This window comes from Mustela lutreola, chromosome 1, assembly GCF_030435805.1.
Source record: "Mustela lutreola isolate mMusLut2 chromosome 1, mMusLut2.pri, whole genome shotgun sequence".
Taxonomy (NCBI): Eukaryota; Metazoa; Chordata; class Mammalia; order Carnivora; family Mustelidae; genus Mustela; species Mustela lutreola.
In genome coordinates this window covers 280,714,917-280,728,816 of record NC_081290.1, presented here as the reverse complement: position 1 = coordinate 280,728,816, position 13,900 = coordinate 280,714,917, and the positions used below count along the sequence as shown (strand labels likewise).

At 50.9% G+C, this 13,900-nt stretch overlaps 1 long non-coding RNA gene across 1 annotated transcript; it reads right to left on the bottom strand.

Moving 5' to 3' along the window:
* Positions 1 to 11,763: 11,763 nt before the first annotated feature.
* Positions 11,764 to 13,508, bottom strand: LOC131822724 (uncharacterized). Its single transcript, XR_009350298.1, has 3 exons — positions 13,356 to 13,508; positions 12,446 to 12,869; positions 11,764 to 12,284 (listed from the first exon to the last, which is right to left on the bottom strand). It is a non-coding gene; the product is annotated as an uncharacterized LOC131822724 (long non-coding RNA).
* Between the last annotated feature and the right edge of the window lie 392 nt (positions 13,509 to 13,900).

The window sequence follows — 13,900 nt, the reverse complement described above, 5'->3', positions numbered from 1 at the left end:
CTCTTGGCTCACGTCGTGATCTCATGGGTTGTGGGATCAAGTCCCACAGCAGGCTCCATGATCCGCGGGGAGTCTGCTTCTCTCCCTCTCCCTCCGCCCCTCCCCTCTCTCTCACACATGCCCTCTCTCCCCCTCTTTCTCTCTCTCGAATAATAAGAAGGAAGGAAGGGAGAGAGGGAGAAAGAGAGGGAGGGGAGGAAGGAAGAAAGACAGACAGGAAGGAAAGTATTAGCTATTGTCCTTTCTAGTCTTAGCTATCTGGAGAGTTTCTCTTAGGAGGAGAGCCCAAATGGTTGCCAGGATCTGTGCCGACCCTAACTCTGGCAGATAGGGTCAAATCTTCTCACACCCTCTCAGTTACATCTGTTATCTTGCCCATTTAAATCTAGTCCCACCCTTCCATGGCAGGAGAACTATGGGACAGACCGTCTTGAGGCAGAGTTGAGGAGAGCTGGAGGAAAAAGTATGGGTCTCAGAGTCCCCTCCAATCAGCACCAGGCAAATGGCAGATCTAGGAGGAGAGATACTGAGGCTCTGATGGCTGGTAGGGCTTGAAGGCCCTCGGCAAAGCCACGTCCCCTGGGACCCACAGAGGGAGGGCCAGCAGACCATGGGCTTTGGACAGAGGATTCTTACTTACAGTCTGGCCCAGGAGATGCCCAGGACGAAAGTGGGGGCACCAGCCTTCACTGATGGGATCGTTTCACACTTGAACAGATCTTTACAACAACGGTGCTGCTCAGCCTTGGCAGCACACGGGGACCACCGTGGGGAGTTTAGGGAGCAGTGATGCCCACCCCCCGACTCCCACAGGTTCTAGTTTAATTGATCTGGGTGCAGTCTGGGTCCTGGGATTTTAGAAAGCTCTCTGCCTCATTCTAACATGATACCAACATTTGACACCGCTGCCCTGACGTTCCTAGAGGAAGCCCATGGCCTCTGTGAGCAAAATGGGAGCAGAAGCAAATGTCCCTTAAAAGCTGCTAAGGAGGGGCGCCTGAGGGGCTCAGTTGGTGAAGGGTCTGCCTTCCGCTCAGGTTGCGATCCCGGCCCCTGCATCAGGTTCCCTACTCCACGGGAAGCCTGCTTCTCCCTCTCCTACTCCCCCTGCTTGTGTTCCCTCTGTCGCTGTGTCTCTCTTTGTCAAATAAATAAAATCTTTTTTAAAAAAGGAAAGGTTGCTAAGGAAGCCTAGCCACCAGGAGGTGATGGTGTCAAGTGTGAGGGTCACAGAACAGGTGTTTTCACGGTCAGGAGCCACTCTCCTGAAGCCGTTTGGTCTGCGCACACACGGTAACACCAAGAAGGCCCTGCCTTATCTGTTCAAGACGTGGTTTTGTAAAATAGCAAACAGATGCCCAAACGGCCACTTTTCTGCCAGTCATGCTGCCTGGGCTTTCCCCTTTGGCTTGTCCTGTAAGTGCTGGGAAGGGTGCGGTCAGAACAGACCCTGTCACATCCTGTTGGTCTGCTGACCGCCAAGTGCCCCTGCTGACTCCAGCTTTCTTGATGTAATAACAAAGTTGTCAGATGTGTTTCTTCACGCCCTGAAGTCTGCTGTCCCTTCCGTCTGGATCCACGTGTGGCAAAAGGCTGACTCATTTCCCTGAGCCAACCAAATGCTAGTGCTTCCTGGATCTACAGACCCAGGGGATGGCTCCTCCAGCAGGGTTCATGGAAAGTTGTGGAAGCCTCCAGAGCTCCCAGCAAGGGTCTTGAGGTCTAACTCAAGGGAGGTGGCATTGTAGGGACAGCTGGCTGACAGGTGCAGGCTTTGAGATCTTGGCGGATGAGATGTAGAAATACAAAAGCGTGGGGCGCCTGCTCAGTGGGTTAAGCCGCTGCCTTCAGCTCAGGTCATGATCTCAGGATCCTGGGATCGAGTCCCACATCGGGCTCTCTGCTCAGCAGGGAGCCTGCTTCCCTCTCTCTCTCTCTCTGCCTGCCTCTCTACCCACTTGTGATTTCTCTCTGTCAAATAAATAAATAAAATCTTAAAAAAAAAAAAAAGAAAAGAAAGAAATACAAAAACGTGGTCAGCTCTAACTCAGCCCTTTGAGGACAGGGCCAGAATGTTCCTCCGGGTGGTGTAGAAGACTCAAGCATTCTGCTGAGACACTCACCCGCTTCTGCTCCATCATTCAAGACATATTCATTGCCAGACACTGTTCAAGGCCCCTGAAAAATGGCACACACAAGACAGGTGTGGACCGCATTGTCTCTTTTTTCTTTTTTTTTTAAGACCTCATTTTTGCAAAGCAGTTTTAAGTTTACAAACAGACTGAGAGGAAGGTATGGGGATGTCCCCTCACACCCCAGGCCCCGCCCCATGCACAGCCTTCCCCATTACCCATCTCACTCACCAGAATGGTACTGTAAAAAAAAAAAAAAAACAAAAAAAAACAAAAAAAAAAACAAGGAGGAACCTTAATTGACACATCGCGATCATCCAACATCCACGGTTTACTATAGGGGTCACCCTTGATGTTGTACATTCTATGGGTTTGGACGAATGTATATGGACATGCATACCGAGTATCTTCACTGCCCTCATAACCCTCTGCGCCCTGTAGGTTTACGCCGCCACTTCAACTCCTGGCGACCGCTGTCTTTTCTATTATCTCCACAGCTTTGCCTTTTCCAAAATGTCACCTCGTTGAAATTATTACAGGATGCGGCCTTTCCAGGTGGGTTTCTCTCACTTAGTATCATGCTCTGAAATTTCTTCCACTTCTTTCCATGGCTAGAGAGCACCAGCAATATCCTGTTGTCCAGGTGGACCAGGTTATTCATCTGGTCACCTGCTGACCGACATCCAGACTGCTCCCAAGTTGGGGTCATTATGAATCAGAGGGCTAGAAACATCGTGTGCAAGGTTTTTAGAAACGTGTTTTCATCTCCCCTGGGTCAGTACCAAGGAGCATACTGCTGGATCGTATGGTAAGAGGATGTTTCGCTGTGTGAGAAACTTCCAAACTATCTTCCAAAGCGCCTGCACCATTGTTGAAGTTGTGCATTTTCATCGAACCCTGTCTCCTCCTGGAGCTTATTACCAAAATATGCGCTTGGGGAATAGCACTCACTGTCTGGACTTTTCCTTGTCTTCCCTCCAGTTTTATTAAGATACAGTCGACACACTGCACTGCTCTTATTTGGTGAGCCAATAATCATGAACCCTCCGGGAGCGCCAGTTTCTGGGCTAAACCCTCTTTCTAAATAACGTCTTCCTTTTAGCGCAATTCCCATTCTCCCTTCCCCCACAAACAACCACCCTGACATGTTTCCTGTTTGCCCCTGTTTGTGTTTTGGAATCTGTTTGTTTTCTACACATGTATTTGCATTTTTAGTCCTGCTGGCTATGTCCCTGTAAATCAGGACGCATGCGCGCTTTCTTCCCGTGGCACTGTGTTGGTGTGACCCACCTACCCTCCCACCTTGCGGCTGGTGATGATCCCTAGAATGCCACCACCAGGTCTACACCTGTCCATGCCCGCCCTGAAGCAGCCTGGACTGTACCCAGTTCTTTGCCCCCACAAGAGCCCTCGGCTATGATGAGCATCACATGCACGTGTCCCCTGCACGAGAGGGTTCAGGATACACACACACAGTCCCAGGAGCAGATTATGGGTTATTGGTTGGTAGGTGGAGATAGTCTGGCTAAATAGGGCAGATTGCTCTGCACAGAAGCTACACCCCCTACACCTCACTCTCGGTCATGTAGGGAACTTAGGGCTTCACATCCCTGATTCGGGAGGTGTCGCTCAGCTTTTAAAATTTTGCCCAACAGGTGGAAAGGGAGATCTCCTTAGTTCAACCTGCCATTACGCTGTACCCAGTAAACTTCTCTCCATGTGTTTGTTCAGATCTTTAGTCTCTTATCCGGAAAATTACCCATTATGCTTTGCTGGTGTTTCCATTCAGTTCTTCTGTCTTGTGGATGAGCAGGAGGTCCTGTTTGTTCTAGATCTGAGTCTCCTCTTGGTTTAGAGATGGTGTTCCTGCACTCTCCTGGCCCAGTCTGTTATCTGTTCGTTATCTTTGGCCGTTGTGTCTTTCGTTTTACAGAAATCCTTTATTTGTAAAGGGATCACATGAATGTTGAGTCCTTTGTGCTTTTGAAGTTTTGGAAACAAGTCTGTAAGGATATTATCTTACAGAGAGTCTCTATCATAATTTCATAGTTTCTATTTTAGTTAGGGCTCCAGTCTATCCGCACACGAGCTTTGTCAACAGTGCTCAAGAGGGACCTGGTTTTGTTGGTCTCTGCTGACTTCACTTTTTAGAGATCTTTACAACGGTTCTCGGGGGTGGGGGGGTAGAGGGGAAACCCAAGGCAAAGAAGGTCAAAATGCTAGCAAGTGGCAGAAGCCCAATCTCTGATTTTGTTTCTTCAGGTGTCGAATAGCCGGATCATGTTATGGGTCTCCAGGGCCCAGAGCAATAAAGCCCAGTGCTCCGCACACAACTCTGCCAGGGCAAGCACTATGGGTCACCTAGAGAACAGATGAAGCCTTTGGCTCTGTCTCTTAGATTTGGTTCAACAGGAAATGCCAGTGAACCCAGGACAGGTCACACCCAGACCCCCAGTAGGAAGCCCCTTCCCATTTCTCTGACCCTCCCTCTACTAGGTAAGCCACAGCCGCAGCCTACCCAAAAGCAGCTTTCCTCCCTCATTTTAGGGCCTCTTCAATTTATTGACATTTGTTTGTTTGTTAAGATTTTAATTATTTATTTGACAGACAGAGATCACAAGTAGGCAGAGAGGCAGACAGAGAGAGGAGGAAGCAAGCTCCCCGCTGAGCAGAGTCGGATGCGGGCCTTGATTCCAGGACCCTGAGATCATGACCTGAGTCCAAGACAGAGGCTTAACCCACGGAGTCACCCAGGTGCCCCATGTTTGTAAGTAGGATTTATTAGGGCTCACAAGCCCAAAATACTATACTTCAAGCACTGTGTCATACTGTCCCCCATGAGGTACCCTACCCCTACCATCCAGATCACGGAGAACTATCAGACACAATTAAAATGCTGGCCACTGAGCTAGGCTCTAATTTTTTTTTTTTTTTAAGCGTTGTCATAGCAATGCTGCCATGGAACATTCCAGCGCCCCGAATGGCCCGGATGAGGGCTTATAGTCATTCTGCTGAACTGCAAGACCCCACATGTCTCACTCCACAAAGAAAGCCCATCCGATCCACGAAGGCTCGCTGTATGTCCACACTTTCCATGGAGCCCGGCTTCCCAGCCCAGCCAGACAGCAGGGTGCTTGTCACTGTGTCTGGCAAAGACTCTTAGTCCCCTTTGTGTAACCGAATCCTGGGGACTACAGCAGGACTGCTCTGGGGTCTTTGTTCCTCTTTCCCATGACCTATTGTTCTCAGAGCCTTTGCCTTCTGCATAATCATCTTGTTTTTACCCCATCTTGGCTACCGTGCATTATCCTCATGCATTATCCTCACGGCTCCCCCAACCTCCCGGCCTGCAGCTCTCACCGCTTCTCTCCAACCCATTTCCTCTCACGTTCCAGCGGCAGGCATCATTGTATCCGCAGGTCTTTTCTTCCCCCTTGTTTTTTCTCTAGGGGGAGAAATGTCACATCACCTCCCTCCCTCCTGGTCCCCACCGGCTCCAGAGTCCCCCGTCCCCCATGTGGACTCAGCCACTTGTGGGGAGCCCCTCTGCTTTACCTTGTTTCTACCGACCGTCCGGTCTGGCTGGGCAGCAGTGGCTTTCCCTCGTCCTTTGGCCAGATCTGCATGTGAGCTACAGAACAGCCCGTCTGCTTCCTGCTGCACTTCTGATGGATTTTTAGGGAAGGTGACTGGCCCTGAACCCTAGTCAGTGTCTCTCATTATTCCCGGGAATAATCTCCTTTACTGAGTTCTTGCCGTTAACGCTTATCACTTCAACACATTACGCAACACATTGAGCACCTTGAGTTACAAGACTGTCCCTCCCTCTCAGAGATTTCCTCCTTATCCTGTTTGCTCCGGCCAAAGCTCAGGAATACCTGGGTTCCCTCCACGCTCGGGGACGGATTCACCAGGGAAGGTACTAGGGAGGCACTGATGGCGTCACTAAAGGCGCACTTGGGTTTGACGTGGGGTTCATTGAATGAGCATAGATTATACCCCCCTCCCTCCCCCAAACCCAACCTTCCCAGCAGCTGACGCCAGACCCTCCTGTCCAACTCACAACTGGGAACTTTTGTTGTCAGCACCTTCACATCTTCGCTCATTCTGTCCCTTTCCCTTCAGAGTCCTTCCCCCCCTCCCCAGTTTATTTGTCAGAGAGAGAAAGAGAGAGCCCACAAACAAGGGGAATGGCAGGCAGAGAGAGAAGCAGGCTTTCTGCTGAGCCAGGAATCCAATGTGGGACTCGATCCCAGGACACTGGGATCATGACCTGCACCGAAGATGTTCAACCAACTGAGCCACCCACCCAGGTGTCCCTCCCTTCACATTTTTAACCGCACCCCCCAACAGCAGCAAATGCCTCCTTGCCTTTCCCACCACAAGTTCTGAGGACCTTTAGGACCCAAGTGGAATCCCACCTCCCCGGAAAAGCCTTCACTACTCCTTTCAGAGTCCCCAGAGCTGTCCTGATGCTAAGAAGGCACGCACCTCCTTACCAATACTATTGGGTACTGCGAGTGATTTTTTTATTTCTCTGTGTTTTTGTCTCTCTAGTAAGATTCTGAGCCCCTTCAGGACAAAGGACCCCATTTGCAGAGTTTCAAGTCTGGGAGGGCAATGGGCAGTGAGTTTGGAGTCCTAACCATTAGGTCAGTCAGGACATGGGGGATCTTGGAGCCCTCCCTCCTACCGGTCACATGTGCCTTGTTCTGCGACTGTCCAGGTATGTGTCACAGTTTCCCCTAAAAGACTGTGAACGACTAAGGTCAGTGGAGCAGGACATCTCCAAAAGGACCCCTTCCCTCCTACCCCCAGAACTCATCACCATTGCAGACGGGGCGCTCACAAATTACTGAATTGGCTTGGAGGTCGGAAGCCACCTGCCCAGTGACCTCCAGAGCAGCCGCAGAACAAGGAAGTTGAGGGCGTGGGGTGAGGGACTAGAACTTGGGTGTCCACCTGCTGGAAATTCAGTCTTTTTGTTTGTTTGTTAAGACCCAGAAGAGAAGCCGTAGGCAGTTAAACCTTGGACCAAGTATTTTGTAACTTGGCACCGGAACCTCACTCAGGAGGAACTAGGTATTTGAGGCCATGATAAGAGTGTTGATGTTCAAAAAAAAGAGTGTTGATGTTCGTTCCACAAACCATAGGCATCCTTGCTCTCCTGCTGAAGTTAGAGTTGATGGGACTCTAGCAAAAGCACAGGGCTGGGGACTCAGGACTCAGGAATCCCAGCAGTACCATCCTGGGTGGGAGGCGTGCCTCTCCCAGCTGTCTTGTTCCCCCTTCGAGAAATCCCACTGCCACCCACTGGTGGAATTGTTGACCTTCCAAGTGCATGTTGTTGTGACAAACTGCCATAAACTCAAGTGGCTTCAAACAACACAAGTTTGTTATCTCACAGCTCTGGAGGTCAAGTCTAAAATGAGTCCTGCAGGAGCTAGGAAGATGTCAATAGGGCCATGTTCCTTCTGGAAATCCCCAAGGAAAATCAGTTCTTTGACTTTTCTGGTTTGTAGGGTCTGCTCATGTTCCTGGACCTGTAGCCACATCCCTCCGATTTATGTTTCTGTCTTCACCTCTCCAGACTCTTGGTCTCCTCCAACTGGCCCTCTCTTCTAATGACCTTTATGACTACGTCGGACCCACCCAGATAACCCTCTGTCTCAAACTCCTCAACATAATCATACCTGCAAGGTCCCTTTTGCTGGGTAAGCTAACATACCCCCAGGTCCTGGGATAAGGATCTGAGTATCTCTGGGGGTCCTTATTCACCCTACCCCAACGTCCCACAGAAGGACAAACATGACAAACAGTATTAATTGTGAAATATTTCAATCTTACGGAAAAGGACAGGTAATGATGTGCTAGAAACTGGTGGACCTACCACCAGCCTCATCGTCATACCATATGTGGCTCTCATTTTTCAAGTACAATATCAGAACAAAAACTTGCACATTCGGTAGAAGCCCCAGCATCGCTCTTGCCCACGCATCTCCTCTCTTCAAGAGAATGCAAGCATTTTTCTAAATTTGGCCTGAGCATCTGCATTCATAGCTTTCTCTTTGTAGTGTCTTTTTTGCTGAGCTCGAATCACTGAAATCAAAACAGTTGCATGCCCAGATGGTGTGACACCACGGGAACCGCTGCAGGACGCTTCTGTGACCCCACGCCTCCAACACAGGCCACCATCCTGCTCAGAGAGCATCAGGGCCAGTGGGGAGGCGGAGGTAGCTGATGGCCCCCTAAATGTCCGGAACCCCCTTCCTTGATGCTCAATAGAGAGGGGGCGCTCGGTTGCAATGCTGGAGGGAGCGCGGGCTGAGCGGGTTTCTGGAGGGCTGGTAGGATGGCCTCTTTGCTCCTGTTTCCTAATCTGTAAGACCAACAGAACACTTGTTCGACTTGTTGGGAGAACTGGATGAGATAAGATATGAAGAAATTGCCCAGAGCATGAAAACACTCCCACAGGCCACGACGACGGTACTTCTGTTATTATTATCATTGAGGGCGTTCCCCCAGGGAGAGCTAGAACAGCCTTCCCTGCGTGCAGGGAAGAGAGGATCTGTAGCTCCAGGGCCCTGTGGGCAGAACTCTTTCTTGGCTGGCTTTCCAGAAGGTTCCAGGAAAACCAGAGGAACAGCCTATGGTGCGAACTTCCCCTGCAGCTCAACCTCCCAGGGAACCAGGGGGGAAAAAACCCAAACTTTCCAGAGGCCAGACTCCCAGGTTTCTGGGATCTTCTGTACCACTGCGTAGCTTGGCGCCCACCCATCTCTCTGTCCTTGCACCAGGAAGCAAGCCCGAGGGGGGCTGATGGCAGATCAGGGAGCTTAGGAACTTGGATCCTTTCCCTATTCTGCATTGCTCAGGTGAGATTTCCACCTCCCTCCTGCCCATGGCTCCCCACCGCACCTGGTGCTGCAGAAACCTCGGGACTCTGAGCTGCTCTCAACCCTCATGGGTCTCAGGTTCCCATTTCCAAGGACCCATGAAGATGGAGGCTCCCGGAATGGCATTGCTAACAGCTAGCCGTGGGCCTCTCACTGCCCAGGATGACCTGTTTCTGGGAAGAGGTTCAGAGACCAGGGACCTGAAGCTCACCAGTTCCCTGTAAGCACAGAGTATCCTATTCACGGATGAAGGCTCAGAGCACTTGCCCTCAAGGAGTTGGGTGAGATACAGGGAAACACAGATGGTTAGGGGCAGAGCTGGGACAGCAGCCCAGGCCCTTTATTTGATCCATGGCTGCATCCAGAGCCTGCCCCCACCCCAGCCCATCACCAGGATCGGGGGGAGCTTCCTGGTGCTCAGGTCGGAGGGTGGCATCTTTGATTCCTCCAATACCCAGAACTCCAGGCTGAAGCTAGGGGAGGTCCCTAGGCTCTAGAGTGGGGAGAGCACACAACTGTACCCCAAGACTTCACTGCCAGAAACTTCCCCACCAATCCCCAGCTCAAGCCCCAGGTAAAGGGACCTTCCTTCTCCCTCCACCTGAGTGTCTGGATGCTGGAGACCAAAATTTGACTCAGTAGAAAGACTGGAAAGACAGACCTCTTTATAGGGAAGAATGAATGAGACCTTTTGTCTCTAGAGTAGACATGATTTTTTTTCCCTAAGATTTTATTTATTTATTAGAGAGAGAGAGCACAAAGCAGGGGGAGCAGCAGGTAGAGAAAGAGGCAGGCTCCCTGCTGAGCAAGGAGTCCAAAGTGGGATTTGATCCCAGAACCCCAGGATCATACCTGAGCTGAAAACAGATGCTTAACCAGCTGAGCCACCCAGGTGTCCCTAAAGTGGACGTGACTGATGCCATAGTTAGAAAAGTATTCAGCCACAAATAATAATAATAATAAACCCTGACCAACAATGTCTTATAGAAATAGTTGTTTATTTTTTTCATATAATATGACAGGGCTCTGGACCATGGTCTTTCTGGTTCTCTGAGCTTTCTCCTCATGGTGTCAAGATGGTTGCAGCAGCTCCATATACCACATTTTTACACACCATGCTCAGAAGCAGGAAATGGGAGGTGATACCAGGCAGAGTTTTTCCTTACGAGCAAACAGACTGTTTTCAAGAACCCAACAGCTGAACTTTCTTCACAACATTGGCCACCACAGGGCTTATAAAGCCTTCTGCAGGAAAGCCAGAAAGTGTGCATCTGGCCATCCCGGGCTTTGCAGTGAGAGGAAGACAGGAAGAAAGGATTGGGGTATGACTCAGTCAGCTGACCAAAAATACCTGTCCCAACTGACCAGCTCCTGTTGCTCAAGAGTGAGCAACTTCACTTGGGTGCAAAATTTATACGACTTTCTGATGAGGGCACCAGACACTGACTTGCAAAGCTGAGGAAAATTCTTCTGGTTTGGACTGGCGAAGAGAGTTTAAATCTTGTGCCTCAGTGTGACAGAAAACTTCTTGGATAAGCCCTCACTTTCCGGTGGTGTCCCGGAAATTTATTGCTGTGTAAAAAACCCACCCCAAAATGTAGTGGCTTAAAAAGGATAATTTGTTATCTCTCAGGTACTAGGAGTCAACTGGGCTCAGTGGGACAGCTCTTACTTGGGGTCTCATGAGGCTAACTGCAGGCTGGAGCCCATCTGCACATTTTTCTGCTTAAACATCTGGCTCCTGAGCTGGGACAGCTGGGGTGTCAAGCATCCCTCTTTCCCCGAGTTCTCTCTGCGTGACTTGCTTGGGCATCCTTACAACATGGCGGTCTTAGGATCATCAAACTTCTCTCAAGGCAGCTGGCATCCCCCTAAACAAATGTCCAAATACAGTTTCCAGGAGAATGTACTGAGCTTCTTAGGCCTTCCCTGATAGACCTAGACCATGACTAGAAGGGAGACCCAAGATAGGGAAGGGGTCACTGAACTCTTTCTCTTCCTTGAGGAAGGGAAGGGCTTGCGGGCAGCCACGGTGATCAGAGGTCATTGGAGGTGACCTCAGGGTGGCTAATCTTCAGTGAGGGAGGGAGGAACAGTGGGGCCTTCATTGGAGGTGCCGAGAGGCCCTGAAAGGGAAGTAAGCAAGCAGTGACCTCAGAAGATGGAGGTGTTGATGCTAAAATGCTGACCGAGCCCCGGAGTGGCTCCTGAAGGAGGGGTCCTGAGAGTCTCCGGTCCTGTGCAACCATCAGCAAAGGAGGGAGTGGCCACATCTCCCACTAGACTCGTGGGGGATAAGAAATTACCCTGTATGGGAGCCTAAAAAAAGGAGGCCAAGCAGAGTCATGTGTGGCTGGGGCCGCGACTCTGATTGGTGGTCAGGAATTGAGTGCCTAGGAACCCCCTTGTAGCACCCTGTCTCTTTTGGGGTGCTGCCCTTCTTCTCTCCGTCCTTTAAATCAGGGGGTGGCAAACCACAGCCCACGGGCCAAACCCAGCCCTGGGCCTGTCTTACCCAGCCTGTGCTAAGAACGGTTGGGAACGATGGCTAGCAAAGGCTGGGAAGGGGAGGGGCTACGGGCAGGGAGGTAAGCGCCCCTCCGAGTCCTAAATATTGACTCTTTGGTCCTTTACAGAACAAGGTGGACGGCCCCTCCCTGAACGAAGGGCGTGCCTCGTGCTGGGGTCACAAGAGCTGATAGCAGTGAACTTTTTCTGCTAAGAAAGTTATTTCCTTTTCTGAGTCTCTCCCAATCCTGGTTTCTTCCAGGGACCACGTCTCAGTTGGGGCAGCGGGGTCTCGAACCCAGGATGAACATTTCCGAATTTCCTCTCTCTAGCTAGCATCCTTGAAGCATGGCGCTGTTTCCATTGTATTTTATTTATCATCAATGTTATTCATGGTTACGCTGTTGATTTTTCACCCATTATGTAAATTTTCCTTTGAGATAAATCTATGATGTTGAAAATGAGAGAAGTAAAGAACTTTAAGACTACAGAAGTGTGCGGACAGGGCCCATACAGTGAGGGTGATACGTCAATGACTTTGGACGTGGGGCCCTCCTGGGCTCCTGCCTTGGTCCTCCTTGTCTCTCTTGCCAGTTTTTCCTGGTCAGGCTGTGTACTTCGAAGGCTTCTTAGACCCCTTCATATGCTGGTGGGCCCCAAGTCCACACTGCAGGGCAGCCCCCCTGAGCTCCGGAATGTTGCAATTAACCACCAACGAGACACCTTGGCTCGGACCACCCAGGAGCTCCTGAAATAGAAAGTTTCCACAAGCAAAGTCGTGCTCACAGCCCCACCTCTTCCTGCATCCCTGTCTCAAGAACAAGCATCCGTATTGAGTCGGACCTCTATGAGTTCTCCCTCCCCCGTCTTCCTCCCCCTTCCCAAGCCCCATCTGTCCCTGCTAAATACCTTCCAAACCTATCCACAAGCAGACTCCAGGCCACTCAGTCGCACATCTGGATCACACCTGGAATGGAAGCCACGCCGTCTGCCAGTCTCCAGTGAGCTTCTTCTAAGGGTCTCCAGCCCCACCCCTGCCTTCCCACTGCCCTCAGCTCAGCATCCCGATGGGCTCTGGCCCCCTCCCCCAGGCTCAGCTCCCACATGCTGTTCCTAGAGCTTAACGCTCAGCCGTCCTGAGATCACGGACATCTTCAGTTTGCTGAGTAGGTGCTGCTCCTCCCCAGCCTCGGGCTTTGGCTTCTGGTGTCTCTGGGTCCAGCCTGCCCTGAGTCACCCCCGCTCACCCCACAGGATGGAGGGCTCAGTAGGTCCACTGACTTCGGTGGCACCTCAGTGATCTGATGGCAGGCTCTGAGTCGTCCCTCCCTTCCTGTACCAACCAACAGATGAAAGATTCCTTAGCAAAACAGGAAAAGAAGTTAATTTATGGGACATATAAATAGGGGGGGAAATTGGACAAGGACCCCCTATCTCCCAGTCACCATTATCCCACCCCTGGCCCTGGGCCGAAGGCTCTAACCAGTCCTGCCACTTCTCCCTTCAGCGCGAGGGAGGCTTCAAGGGCACTGTGGTTGCACTCAGCTACCCAGCCCCCGACACTGGGGGATACCTGGCAAAATGGGGTGGACTCCCAAAGAGTTATCTTAAGCAGCTAGGTGCAAATTCAACCCTGGGACCCCCTTCCCTAACCAGGACCAGCCCTCCCTCACCTCCCTGATAGTTTCCGTCACTAGAAGAGAACCCTCTCCAAGCCCGGTCTTCACCCCTGTCCGACTGTGATCACTTCCCACTGCTGCCCTCCCGCTCAAATGAGGCACAATGGTTATGACACAGGAGAGCAAGGCTCTTCTCTCACCGACTTGAAGAATCTTGCAGACCAAGGAGAGGGTAAAGCGAGAGTTTTTGTTACGCAGGGATACAGATAAAGCTCTCAGGAGTGAGAGGGGTTCTGACCAGTTCGCCTCCGGTCTTTGGTTCAGGATAGACCGCAGAGCCTGTGACCTTAACATTCACATGATGTCTTGGTTTGAGGAAGGACTGGTGGAAAACATCTTTACTGACTTATTTCTTTGGGGTCTGGTCGCAATGTGACTACCGTGACTGCCATTAAAAAACCCCACCTCTACTACCCAGGGCAGGATGGTCTGTTTTGTTCCCATATCTCTGGTTTCCTGCTGCCTCAGCATTTCTGGGATTTCTGGGAGCTGGATCCCAAAGCCTCCTACCTCCATCTCCCTACCTAGCCCTTACCTGACTCCATGAGACCCTTTAGATGTATATCAACAGGTCACATCCTTGGAGGATGATTGCCAAGTATTTGCAGGGTGGGAGTTGTAGAGATAAAGGAAGTTTCCAAAGGAATTTTTATGTTGTTAAAGTAGGATCCTGGGGGTGGGCGAA